At 38.7% G+C, this 12,634-nt stretch overlaps 1 pseudogene; it reads right to left on the bottom strand.

The window, feature by feature from the left end:
- LOC120253955 overlaps positions 1-2,546 on the bottom strand; it is a 31,064-nt pseudogene extending 28,518 nt beyond the window's left edge.
- Between the last annotated feature and the right edge of the window lie 10,088 nt (positions 2,547-12,634).

Here is a 12,634-nt window from a genome sequence, read left to right as displayed (position 1 = left end):
GGGCCCACATACGCGGAGCGTATTTGGTCCTTCTTCAGACAGAACCTTGATATCGAGTCTTCCCCATCCTCAGTATCTAATATTTGGACCATTTGGATCCCCTCATTAACTTTCTCTCGTCGGAACCTGGGGACCTCTGTTCTAGAGTTATAATCTGGAATATTTGGCTTGAAAGAAATAATCGCATTTTTAACCTTACTTACCTACCTATTATTTCAATTTTATACAAGTCTGCTAATATGCTGCTTTCTTGGCTTTCAACAGATTTAGAGAACCTTCATCAGGGATACCACCGAGGGCCACTCGGAGGATCAAGCGCTCCCTCAACTTCACGGGCACTAGACCCACTCGATTTCATCGGCGATTCGGTGCACTGCTACGATCGAGAGTAGTCCTCCTATCCTTGTAGCTGGACAGGCCTGTGTCTCCAGACGGTTGACTTGACCATCCCAGCTTGTCTCATTTTCTCTTTCTTTCTGTTTTACTTTTGCTCACTGTTTTCCACATCCCTGGTGAGGATTTCAGTATGTTATTTTCTTCTAGACTTTTCTTGTTTGCGATCTTTCCTGTTGTACTGCTCTGTTCCCTTCTTTATTAATAAATTGGTGGTTTATCCACTTTATTAAAAAAAAATCTATTTCAAATGTTTTCAAAAATTAAGAAATAAATGCATGTACATTTTAATGAGATCAGCAGGAAGAGCCTGTTCCATGAAATTCCAACTTTTATAAACCACAGCAGACATCTCCATTGCATATTTTCCAGGAAAAAAAGTGGACTCAAAAATACCTCCAGCATTAATAAATGTTTGCCGTGCCAAAGTATTGATGTTCATTGTGTCACGATAATGATGAGGATATAAAAGCTTGTAAATCGGATGAACCACACTAAGTTGTCGATTTGTTGCAATAACAAATGGTTCCATAACTCTGCATGAGTATTCAACCTAAAAAAAAATTTTAAATAAAATTGTTAATAGTGTAACAGTTGATAAAAATTATTTAATACAAACAATCAATGCAAAACATAGGTACCAATGGCTGATGAGCTGATGAACACCGAGTCATTCATCGTAGCAAAAAGCTTTTAGCTAGTTGCCAAATAGCTCCTTATATGCCATTTTTGAGCAGGAGTGTAGACTTTCGTCGGGAGATTTTTGGCGAGCTTAGCTCAATTGCTAATGGTTTCAGAGTGTCATCATCATGCAAGAAGAGAAGAGTTCTTGTTGCATATATCTTAGTGCCCTCAATTAAATTGATTCTCTTGAGATAGGGCATTAATATGTTATGATGATCCAAGATGAAGAGTCTCTTGTTGTTTAATGCCTGTTAATTCGAGTTGGTTAGATAAATAATATAGTTGTTATATATAAATAAGATGTGAAATTAAACGAGAATCATAATTCCTCATTAATGTAAATATGTGTGTATCGATGTATATATATTTTGTATATATATTTTTGTATATATATATATATGTATATATTTCATTTATACCTCATCAACGAAAAGACCATTCAATTTGTTTTTCATTGTTAGAAGCGATAATTTTTGCTGGTTTGATCTCCATATCTGTCGGGGATCAAGCTTGCTAGTTGGAGGAAATTCCCGCAAATATTACCCAAATAAGTCATTAAATGATCAAGAGACATAGAAATTTTTAATAGATGATGATAAGGTTTAATATATTTGAAAGGTTAAGATTGATTTGCCTTGAGAAGTTGGATAATGACTGGTTCTCTCCTGCCAACATTTCTCTGCCGAACTCCTCATCAGTCCTCCATGCCCACTTGTCCTCTGTGTAATAATATAACAATACATGACAAATTAAGGAAAAATAAAACTCATTAGTTTTCACTAAAACTAATTATACATTTAATATTCAATGATATACGTTATAAAAATATTTAAATACCTCGAATGACTTGCGGCACAGGGAACTTTATAAGTGCATCTCCATCGATAATGATGATTTCCTTGATCAACTCAAAAGGAATTTGTTCTTTAAGTTGGTTTATCAAATCAATCTGAGGAAGCTTCAATCCACCTTCATACAAGTTCAACACATCTTGGAAAGAGTCAAACTCATTTGGGGTCTTATCAAAGATGGAGTTATGTACTGGAAACACAGACTTCACCAAGGCCTTGATTCCATATGCAAGGAAATCAGACATTTTGACATGTCCAAACCTCTCATCTCTTGGAATATAAATGTCCAAACTCATGATCAATGGTATTCTACTTTCCGAGTTCGGATCTAATAATATCATGTTAAAACAATTAGTGAGACATGACCTTTAAATGAAAATTTATATAATTTATTAACTTTACTAGTTTTTGTAGGTTCCCGGCCTGTTTTTCCTCTACGAGGATAAGGATACTCTTCTGACCCTCCAAGAATAGGCCGGGCAAAGTTAGAGCTAAGATCAGGGTTTCCAAGATCATGGTAGTATCAATCTCATTCCTCAAATTTTCTAGTGACATCATCCCCTCTCAAGTGCAAGAGCTTCTCATCTCTATATGGCTTCAAAGGTGCTGGTATCTTTTCTGGCAAGTACGTCTACAAAAATATGTGTATATATATATAGGTGTGTGTGGGTGTATAATGACTAATCAATCATTAGTTTTAACATGGTAATATTAGAGAAAAATATATGAAAATGACTTACATCATTTGTGAAAAAAAGATACGATCATATTTGTATTTGTCGATGAGGGATAGACCCAAGAGTTACAATCAAAAATGAATACGACCTCTGTTGAGAAAAATTATTGATGGTGACTCGACTTGAGAAAGAACTGTGATGTGTGATTGTTCTTGATAATAAAAGCACCGGGAATACTATAATTTTCATCCCATTTAAATGTAACACTAAATTTGCTCTCTCAGTGACGAATAGATGGTAAAACAATGATAATTGGTTGAAGATAAGCTGGTTCTCCAATTAATCCCCTGTTTCCATTGTCTATAAAAAAATAAAAAATAATAATAAATGCACCTGCTTTGAGAACACCAACATTTACAACCAATTTGTGTGTACAAATTGTAATATTTATATCTAAATTTTTAAATTTTTTATATAGCGTTGTAGATCATGTCCAATAATTAAGAAAGAGATAGTAGTTGGTGGGAAACACTGTGGAAATTTGTTGGAACATTGCATCTTATCTCACCTTTTTTTGTTGTTTCTGTGACTCATTTAAAGCCAGTTCCAACCATAAATATCATTGTGTGCAAAATAATATAAATAATAAATGATCAATTTACCAACTCTGTTTTCAAAAATATTTGTAAGGCCCACAAATTCATTTGAAAATTCATTCGAAAAGCCAACCGGAATGTTAGAGGTTAACAAGGTTACAACATTAACTGCTCAGGTGGAAGCTTTGAGCAGAAAGATCGACAACTTATCCACCCAGAAACCACGTATAGTTATGGCTTGTGATATGTGTGGGGAAGGACATTCATCAACCGATTGTCCCATTATAGGAGTAGCGCACGGACCCACCAAGTAGGTTGACTTCATTGGTAGTGTCCTCCGACCACAAGGAAACCTCTACATCAACATGTATAACCCAGGTTAAGGAATAACCACAATTTCTCCTAGGAAAATCATGGGCAGCAGCATAAGCCCCAACTGGATTCCCTCCTTACCCACAATCGGATAGAAAACCTACTCTTGAAGATATCCTTACTCTGTTCATATATACCACATATATAAAATTTTAGCAATCAGATACTAGATTTTAGAGCAACTAGTCTAATATGAGGAATCAACATGCTTCTCTTTAGAACTTTAAGAATCAGGTTGGCTAGATTGCGAAATTATTGTCCGAGTGACCACAGGGCAGTCTACCGAGTAACACCGAGGCAAACCCTTGTGACCACCTCAAGGCGTTCACTCTTAGTAGTGGTAAAGAAATGTGCATGAGGGAGACAAGGTGATGGAAAAAGAGAAAGAGCCGGCAATCAAAGTTTCTGAAAAGCTGACAAAAAAGGGAAAAGCTACTCCAATTGTTATGAAGATTACACCACCACCTGTGAAGGAGTATATACCACAGCTCCCCTATCCCTCCAGGTTGAAGAATGATCATACCAACGAGTAATTCAAGAGGTTTTACGATTTGTTCAAGTAATTACACATCAATGTACCGTTTGTTGAAACCCTTTCCCAAATGCTGAATTATGCAAAGTTTCTCAAGGGTCTATTAACAAACAAGGAAAATTTTGTAGAGGTGTCTACGGTAACATCGAGTGAAGTAAGTTCCGCATTGCTACAGAACTGGCTACCGAGGAAGAAAAAAAGATCCAAGGAGTTTTATTATTCATTGTAGCATTGGTGATTTTGTAAATAAGAAAGCCCTTGCAAACTTAGGAGCTAGCATTAATGTCATGTCTTTCGCCATGTTTAGGAGACTTGGACTTAACGACCTTAAACCCACTAGGATGACACCTCAATTAGCGGGCCACTCCATTAGGGATCCTAGGGGTATCACAGAGGATGTTTTGTTTAAGGTTGATAAATTCATCTTCCCGATTGATTTTGTGATCTTAGACGTTGATGAGTATGTTGAGGTACCCCTAATTTTAGGTCGGCCTTTTCTAGCCACCTCCCAAACCCTTATCGATGTGAGCAATGGTAAAATAACTTTATCATTGATGAATTTGTGCATGAAATGGTGCATAAGGAGCCTTTCAAGGAGTCATTGGATAACCCTCAAGAAGAGGAGACAACCCTTTGCTTACAAAAAATTTAGTTGAGAAACATATGTGCAAGAAGCATTGGAGGGAAGTCACTTCCCCAAAGAAAGGCAAGAGGAAATCTATTTTCTCTGATTTTACACTTGGGCACTATTTTGGAGACACTCACATTGGGTTAGAGGAGTATTCCTATTTGGAACCTCCTTGACATTTTCATATCAGGTACGTCAAGATTGTGAAGTAAAATAAACGCTTCTTGGGATTACTTCACAAACGCTTCTTGGGATGTAATCCAACCATTTTTTTTATTCTTGATTAGTTTGCATTCTAGTTATAGTTGTTTGTTTTTGTTTGACTTAGCAATAAAATGCTTGATGAGTCTTAGTTTTTCAGGGTTTGGTTGGTTGGTTGTCGCTTTAGACACTCAATTTTGGGCTCACTAGGTTATATTTGCACTTGAGCTTTCTTGTTAAAACAGGGAAAACTCTACTCAAATCTTCTGGACTATTTATGGGTTATTTACACCCGTAAGCCCGGTCATAATGCCTTAACAGAGAGCTTTACAATCATCTTTATGCCTGTAAGCCACCCCACAAAGGGGTTCTAGATAGCCTTACAAGTGCCCTTACAGGCGCATAAGTCATGAAGAGAACAATTTAGAGGTATCTAACAAAAGTGCCTGTAAGGGAATGTAAGGGTCATCTAGAGCACTTAACGGGCATACCCAGAAACCCTTATGGCCCGTAACCTCCATGTAATGTAATCTAGGTTCCTTACGAGCACATTAGGCCCATAAGCCAAGTCATAAGAGCAATTTAGAGAACTTTATAGGCTACAGTGTAACGACTCTTCCGGCTATAACTTAGATTGTAAAGGAGATATACCCTTACGAGGCAGGTCTTATGACCATATAAATCCCATAATTGTTTATGCCAAGAGATGATACGCCCCTTATGTATCCTCACATGCGCGGGTCGTACAAGTAGTAAAGTGTACCCAATAGGATCGGGTAGTTGAATTCACAAGGACTAGTATAGCTCTCAATACTCACTCATTTTCTAATATCTAGCAGATTCAAAGATTGGATTAAAGTAATTAACACTACTAAAGAATAGAAGAATAGGGAAAGAAGAAGAGACAGGGTTTTGGGTTGAAGAGATAGCATTGGTAAGGATAGTGCCTTAGATTTATCCCCATTCAAATGCAATGACTAGGTAATGATTCAAGAGTTCTTCTTGGACCGTAGTGAACACCTGTGAAGGATTTGATAACATACGACCTTACCCAAGGCTCAGAGTGGACTCAACCCCTTTCCTGATATGTGCCGTAGCTAGACAAGTAGAGATTACACTCTAGATAGCGAATCAAACTAAGGTTGAATAGAAACTTAAAATGCAATGGCAACCAACGAGAAAAATAGCAATAGAAAATCAACACATACGCAGCTATTAACAAGTCCCTCATTAAGCTACCAACATACAAGCATCAAGGCAATAAACACCTAAAAAGATAAGCAATATGAACAAAAGAAAGGCCACAAGAAAACTCAAGAATCAATATCACTAAAATCAAAGCATCGTAATTCAAGGTTCATAATCCAAGGCACTGAAAGACGGTTAGCCCCTCATAGTCTTATAAACAAGCATAGGAAAGCAATAAGAGGAATAGAACTTGTCCATTAAACTCCCTTCTTGCTTCACAATCATATTAGAGAAAGCTTGACAACAGTTGTCACCGACAATCCTTCTTTTCCACACTTGCCTCCACTCCAGATCCGGCCCTGAATGGTATTGATAGTTATCCTAACCCATGCCTCTAAAAAGAGATAAGAAGATCCCTTCGAAATCTAACTTTAGGGCTTAAATTACCCTTTCTTGATGTAAGCGCACCCGTGCTTATGGGTATGCTAATAACCGTGCTTGGCTCCAAATCCTGGGAATTGATTTCGGCACAAAACTAGTAAATCACACGGGGTAAGCATGCCTGTGCTTACCTGCCCTTGCTTGGAAAGTACGCTCATGTTAGGAGCACAGTGGCCATGCTGATATTCTCTTGAGATTTTTAGTAAAACCCATGGGGGTAAGCACTGCCTGCTCCCTCAAAGCACGATAGTGCTAGGGGGGTGAAAAACGTGCTTCTTAGTGCTATGTAAACTTCAGTAAAACACATAGGGGCTCAGCACGCCCGTGCTTCTAACCATGCTTCTGAGCATGGGTGTGCTTCGAACCATGATTCTCCTAAAACTTGTATTTCAACGCTCTTTTTGCATCAAAAATTGGTCTTTTTCATTCCTTTTGGTCTCATGTACCCCAATTATCTGCAACATTTAGCAAACATATCTCAAGTAGTATCAGTTTATCCTAAAAATGTGTTAAAAAGGACAAGTAAAAACACATAATAGGGTATATAAAAATATCTATATAAAAATGCACTCATCAAGAGACTTACGGTCACGACTACTCCCATAAGCACCTAGGGTTTAAATGCAGTCGGTGACATTTGATCTTCATTTCTATTTGTTCTTTACCGAATCTTGGTCATCGGTGGGCCTTTCTCCTCCCATTCAACTCCCCATGCTCTCTTCTTTCATTTTTGAGTGTCTCGAATGGGTTTGGACACTTTTTTCTTGCTCTCCACCGCCTGAATTTTGGTTTTCTTCTTCTTGCTAAAAGGTATAGTATTTGTTATGATATCTTAGGTATTTAGTCATTCAAATATATGGTAGTAATTGCTTAAATGTTTATGTATTCTTCTATGTCAATTTTAGTTTGAAATTTGTAAATTTTAGAGCTTATATGTATAAGAGGGGTCCTTAGGGCCCGAGTCTTACGGTTGTAAAGCTTATCGTAAAGGTGAGTTTCCCAAGGCTTACGGCTATAAGTCTACCCATAAGCAAGGTATAAGCTCTCCTGTTTCAAGCAAAATTTCATATTCTTATATACTCGAAACTTCATATTTTTTTCATGTAGGGATGACTCTGAGCAAAGAAGACCACTTCGGGCCAGTAAAGAGGAAGAGACTCAAGGTATCTACCCGGACCCAGCAACCCAGGAGGAGACTTTAACTACCCCAGTCTCTTTAGCCCCCACATTTTTTGAGACTCGCATCTGAGAGCGGTTTGCTTACTTGAAGAAAAAGCGGTTTGGCCAGTCCCTTACGGTGGACTCGGGCCGATCCTTACGTAGTCGTGGCTCGAGGAGGAGGTTCAAGAGATGTTGTAGGCTAGCAGTTGAAGCCCCGATATTTGCATATGAGGAGTGGGTGTATCGTAACACCACCTCGAGGTCTTCAAAGACATTCTGAGTTGGACCAAGGGTTGGTAGCCTTCGATCGGGAGGGCTCTATTTGATTTTAGTTATTTCAGGGAGCAGATGGTCAACGACCCATACAGGTTCACTCTATTGTCAAGGCTATATGACACGGACTTTCACCAAAGACCCCACAAGACGAGCAACTCCTCGCCGATTTCCCATCAGTGTCACACCAAAAGTAAGTGTTACAGATGAATTGAGCCGCGGGATGAGCCACGAGTCGGGCCTTGCCAAGGCATTATTTATTACACACCCGCCTCGAGTGTATGTGCACATTGTCATTGCTCTGGGTCTTTTACTGTGTCGAGTAGATAGCCCCGGAGTGGTGGGATGAGAGGAGTTCTTATACCTATGCAACTTAGTTAAGCGTCAGCCCATCCACCTTGACTACGCATTGGTATACTTCATCTTTCATTAGGGCCAACATGTACGCCTCGCCCCTACAACACGCATCTTATTAAAGGGATAGGGCAGGTAGATCGGCTCCAAGCATAGGAGGTCGTTGGTGGCACGGCTTCCCTAGGCATGGATACTTTGACGCCTAAATGGGGATGGTGTACACCATTGGCTCTCGATGGATCCTCACCCCTAACCCCCACGGAGCACATCTAGAGGGAGATGAGGACGCGGATAAGGAGTCGATCGATGAGTTCGACATGAGTTTCTTTCCTACCATCGGGCACTCAGCACCGTGAATGTAGCCGCCCTAGCAGTTCCTAGACGCTAATCGAGATGAGCAGAGCTCAGAGCTGAGTTCAGGGAGATCCGTGAGGGCTAGTAGGCCATTTTAGTGACCTAGAGTCAGCTGTAGGCTAATCTTGGCCGAGCTTTGATATCCTATGTAGGTCGGTTCCTCCTCACCATCACCGCATCCACTCCTCCCCTAACACCTCATCCACCGACAAGTTCAAGACCATCCCGACACCGCCGAGCCCCTAGTTTTACTTTTATTTTCATTTTTATCTTGTATTTTTCATTTTCAGAGATTTGTATTCATCTTTTTATGGCAAGGGGTTGGCCCTACCTAGCTTGTACTTATTTTGATAGATTTAGTGGATTTTTATTTTCTATTTTTTTACTTTTTATTTTTGTTTGAGCTTTTAATGTATTTCCTTGTATCTCAGTAGGGAGCTTAATACCCACGATCCTCAATTGTAAAGGGGATTGTCACTCATCTTTTCTTAACCTTGAGTGACCCCCACTACTTGGGTACTTCAACGGACACACTAGACTTGTTTCAAGAATCAATGAACTTTCGAATATGAATCGGGAAGCACTCATTTTTCCACTCCTCCTATTCTTTGTTTACATTGTCTTGCATATTCATCTTTTTACAAACATTGAGGGAAATGTATGATTTAAGTGTGGGGAAGGGGTTTTAAGATTCATTGTTATTATTTTACTTTCCAAGTTATGACTTATGATGGTGTATTTGAAATTTAGTGGGAGTTTCATAGTATTAATCTGGACACATGCGTAGTTTGCTTCTTTTCTAGATTAGTAGTTTGCACTCTATTTTTTTGGTTATTCACCCAATTAGAGCACACAACCCTCTATTGTAACAACGTAGACCATGTATGGTTTTCTAAGTTTGTTTTATTTTACTCAAGTTGTTTAAAGTGATGCAAATTTAAAAAGAAGTTGATTGAAAAAATAGAAAAATGTGGGAAAACGGAAAGAGCTACCCTAGTAGATGTGTGAAAGCTACTCTAGATAAGCTCGGATACTTTGTATGCCCTAATAAGAGAAAAGAGCTACCTCTTTAGGAGAGTGAAACCCACCGTATTCGAAAAGATACGTAGAAAGAGCTACCGCTCTTAAGCGTGAAAGCCACTTGACGAGGTCTTGCAAGAAAAAGTTACCTTAGGAGTTGTGTGAAGCTGCTACCTTGCAAAGAAGAAGTTGTTCATGAAATTTTTGCTATTAAAGTTTTGTAGGTCAAAAGAAGTGAAGTTGAGAGTTAAAACATACACACAATCAATAACCTTTGAATAAAGTGATTACTATTTTTGAACTCAAGATTTTTTTAGCATGCATGTATTGTGTATGCGTGACTATTTTGGAAACCTCCAAATTCTTGAGCACTCAAGTCTTGCACATTCTCCGATTTGTTTGTAATGTTTTTATTTTTGCTTGATGACAAGAAAAGCTTAAGTGGGGAATTTAATGAGTGTACAATATTCACTTATTTCATATCATTTTTGTACACCATTAGGCACGCATTAGAATTATATTGTGAAATTCGGTAAGTTAAACATAGTGTGTCTTGCATTCTTAGGCTTCGTGTAGCACTTAAAGACTAGAGATAACCAAAAGAAGCACCTGCATCCAAAAATAAAGAAGATGGAGCTCTCTCAAGATCACTGAATAAGGACAACGCAAATAGGATGGCTTTACTGAGCAGCTTTACGGTTCGCCTTACGGCCTTAAGCATCTTTTAGAGAACCATATAGCATGCTTATGCCCATAAGGAGAAGTTTCAGAGCCAAAAGATAGGACCCGATGGGCAGGACTTACGCACTGTGAAGGACCATCCAAAAGAGGAGCTTATGCCCTGTAAGGGATAGTCTAAGGAGTAGATGAGTAATGAGTGCACAAAGTGTTCTATTATTTTATATCACTTTGTACACTTATTTTGGCTTATGTTAAGATCATATTGTGGAATTTGGTGCTAAACTTAATGTATTTTGTATTCTCAAGCTTCAGACAACACATAAAAACAAGAAAGAGAACCAAAAGAAGTATTTCTGTGAAACTCCTAAACGAAGAAGCTCGGAGCTTTCTGAGCATCAATAGAACAAGTATAAGGCAAAATTATGGTTTACTTGGCAGCTTATAGCGTAGAACTCATCTTCCAATGAACCTTGTGAGCATGCTTATACCCATAAGGAGAAGTTTAGAACCAAATCAAAGGATTTTACATGCAGGACTTATTCCATAAGAATGCTCGTAGGCGACCATCTAGAGGAGCTTATAACCGTAGCATACGCCTCGCCGTATATGGCAAGGGACAACATAATAAAACTTATGGTCGAGCGCTTATGGTGGTAAGATGGACCGTAACATAGATAGAAGATCTTATGGATGGAACTTACGGTCGTAAGTGTTCCCATTAGGCTTTATGACTCCATCTTTCTCCAACAGCCTCCTTACGGGTCATGTCCTTAGTCTCGGGGCACCGTGTAAGCATGTCGAGTATAAATAGATCTAATGAGGATGGCATTCTTGGATTTCTTTGATTATTTTCTTTGAGGTAAAGCTTAGGGGGAAAGGGGCTACAATCTAGTAGGAAATTGGGATCCACATTCAAGGGAGAGTTGATCATAGTCACAAGCTCATCTTGGCAACATTCATGGAAGCTTTGCTGTGGTTTCTTTTGTTGATTCATCTCCGCCACGATTAAGAAAAGGGTTTTTATATTTTCAATGTCTGTAATCATGTCTTATTGTTTGAATGATCGCCCTCCATTAATGGAGGAAAAATTTGTTAGATGTTTGGACATAATGAACTCTAGGATTTATCTTTTGACATTGGTTGTTAAATTCATGAGATTTAGTTATTTTCCTTATTGCAATCCATTCTATTTTAATCTAATTACGGTTTGAAATGCTTTATTTCTATTATGGTGAAAGCCCTCAGTTATCATACTTGTGCTTTGGATGAGATTCCCACCCTAGCATAGATATGCTGGCAATTAGAGGGAAATTATGAGTAAGCTTAGACATAGGTACTTTGGGAGCACCCCATCTCTCCTTAACCCTCCCTAGTGAGTTAATGAGTATTCCATACCTCTTGCAATCATGTAGAATATTTTTAGGAGAAATTGCATCTCACTCAATATTTGATTAGTAATCTCTCCTGAGGAGAGAGACTACCTATTTAAGAATTTCTCATTAGCAACGTGAGATTTCATAGAGTGTTAATTGATTGTGCGGATGAATGTATCACTGCACTCAATTCGCTATTCTGACCATCTAATGAGGATTTAGTAGCATTCTAGGAAATCGCTTTTCGATTAAAATAGGATTGCATACCTAGACAACCTTTATCCTCAGCTTTTATAAAACCCTAGAAGGATGTGCTATGCCTGACATCATTTCCTCTCTCCTAATTTCTATCGTATTTCGTATTTCTTGCTTTTTACATTCTTTTGTTCATACACAATACTTGATTTGTTAGACTAATTCTGGAACTAGGGTTGGTCACTCAGTATTCTCAATCTTTCCCCGTGGACCGACATCCTGCTACATACACACACTTTTATTACACGTATCACCATGTACACTTGCATCCCGGATCAACAACGAAGCTCACGGTCTCAGCTTCATCGCCGTAAGTTACGCAACAACATAAATAGAAGAAATTAAAGATGGACTTTACAATCGAGTGTTTCCGTAAACAGCTAGGACCCATCTTCTTCAGCTCTTTACGGCTATATCCTCATGCCTCGTAAGCAGCGCGGTAAGCAACTCGAATACAAAGTAGATCTCTAATGAGAATTTTAGGGCATCTTTGTTCAATCTTTGATTTTCTTTCTTGGAGGTAGCGGTAAGGGAAGAAAGGGAGGTGAATCTCCAGGCATCATAGGTGACTTTTGGAGGAGATCGAGATCCTACATCAAG

The sequence above is a fragment of the Dioscorea cayenensis genome, unplaced genomic scaffold (genome assembly GCF_009730915.1).
Source record: "Dioscorea cayenensis subsp. rotundata cultivar TDr96_F1 unplaced genomic scaffold, TDr96_F1_v2_PseudoChromosome.rev07_lg8_w22 25.fasta BLBR01000256.1, whole genome shotgun sequence".
Lineage (NCBI taxonomy): Eukaryota > Viridiplantae > Streptophyta > Magnoliopsida > Dioscoreales > Dioscoreaceae > Dioscorea > Dioscorea cayenensis.
The sequence above is the reverse complement of the archived record's forward strand: the minus strand, read 5'-3'. Positions and strand labels throughout refer to the sequence as shown.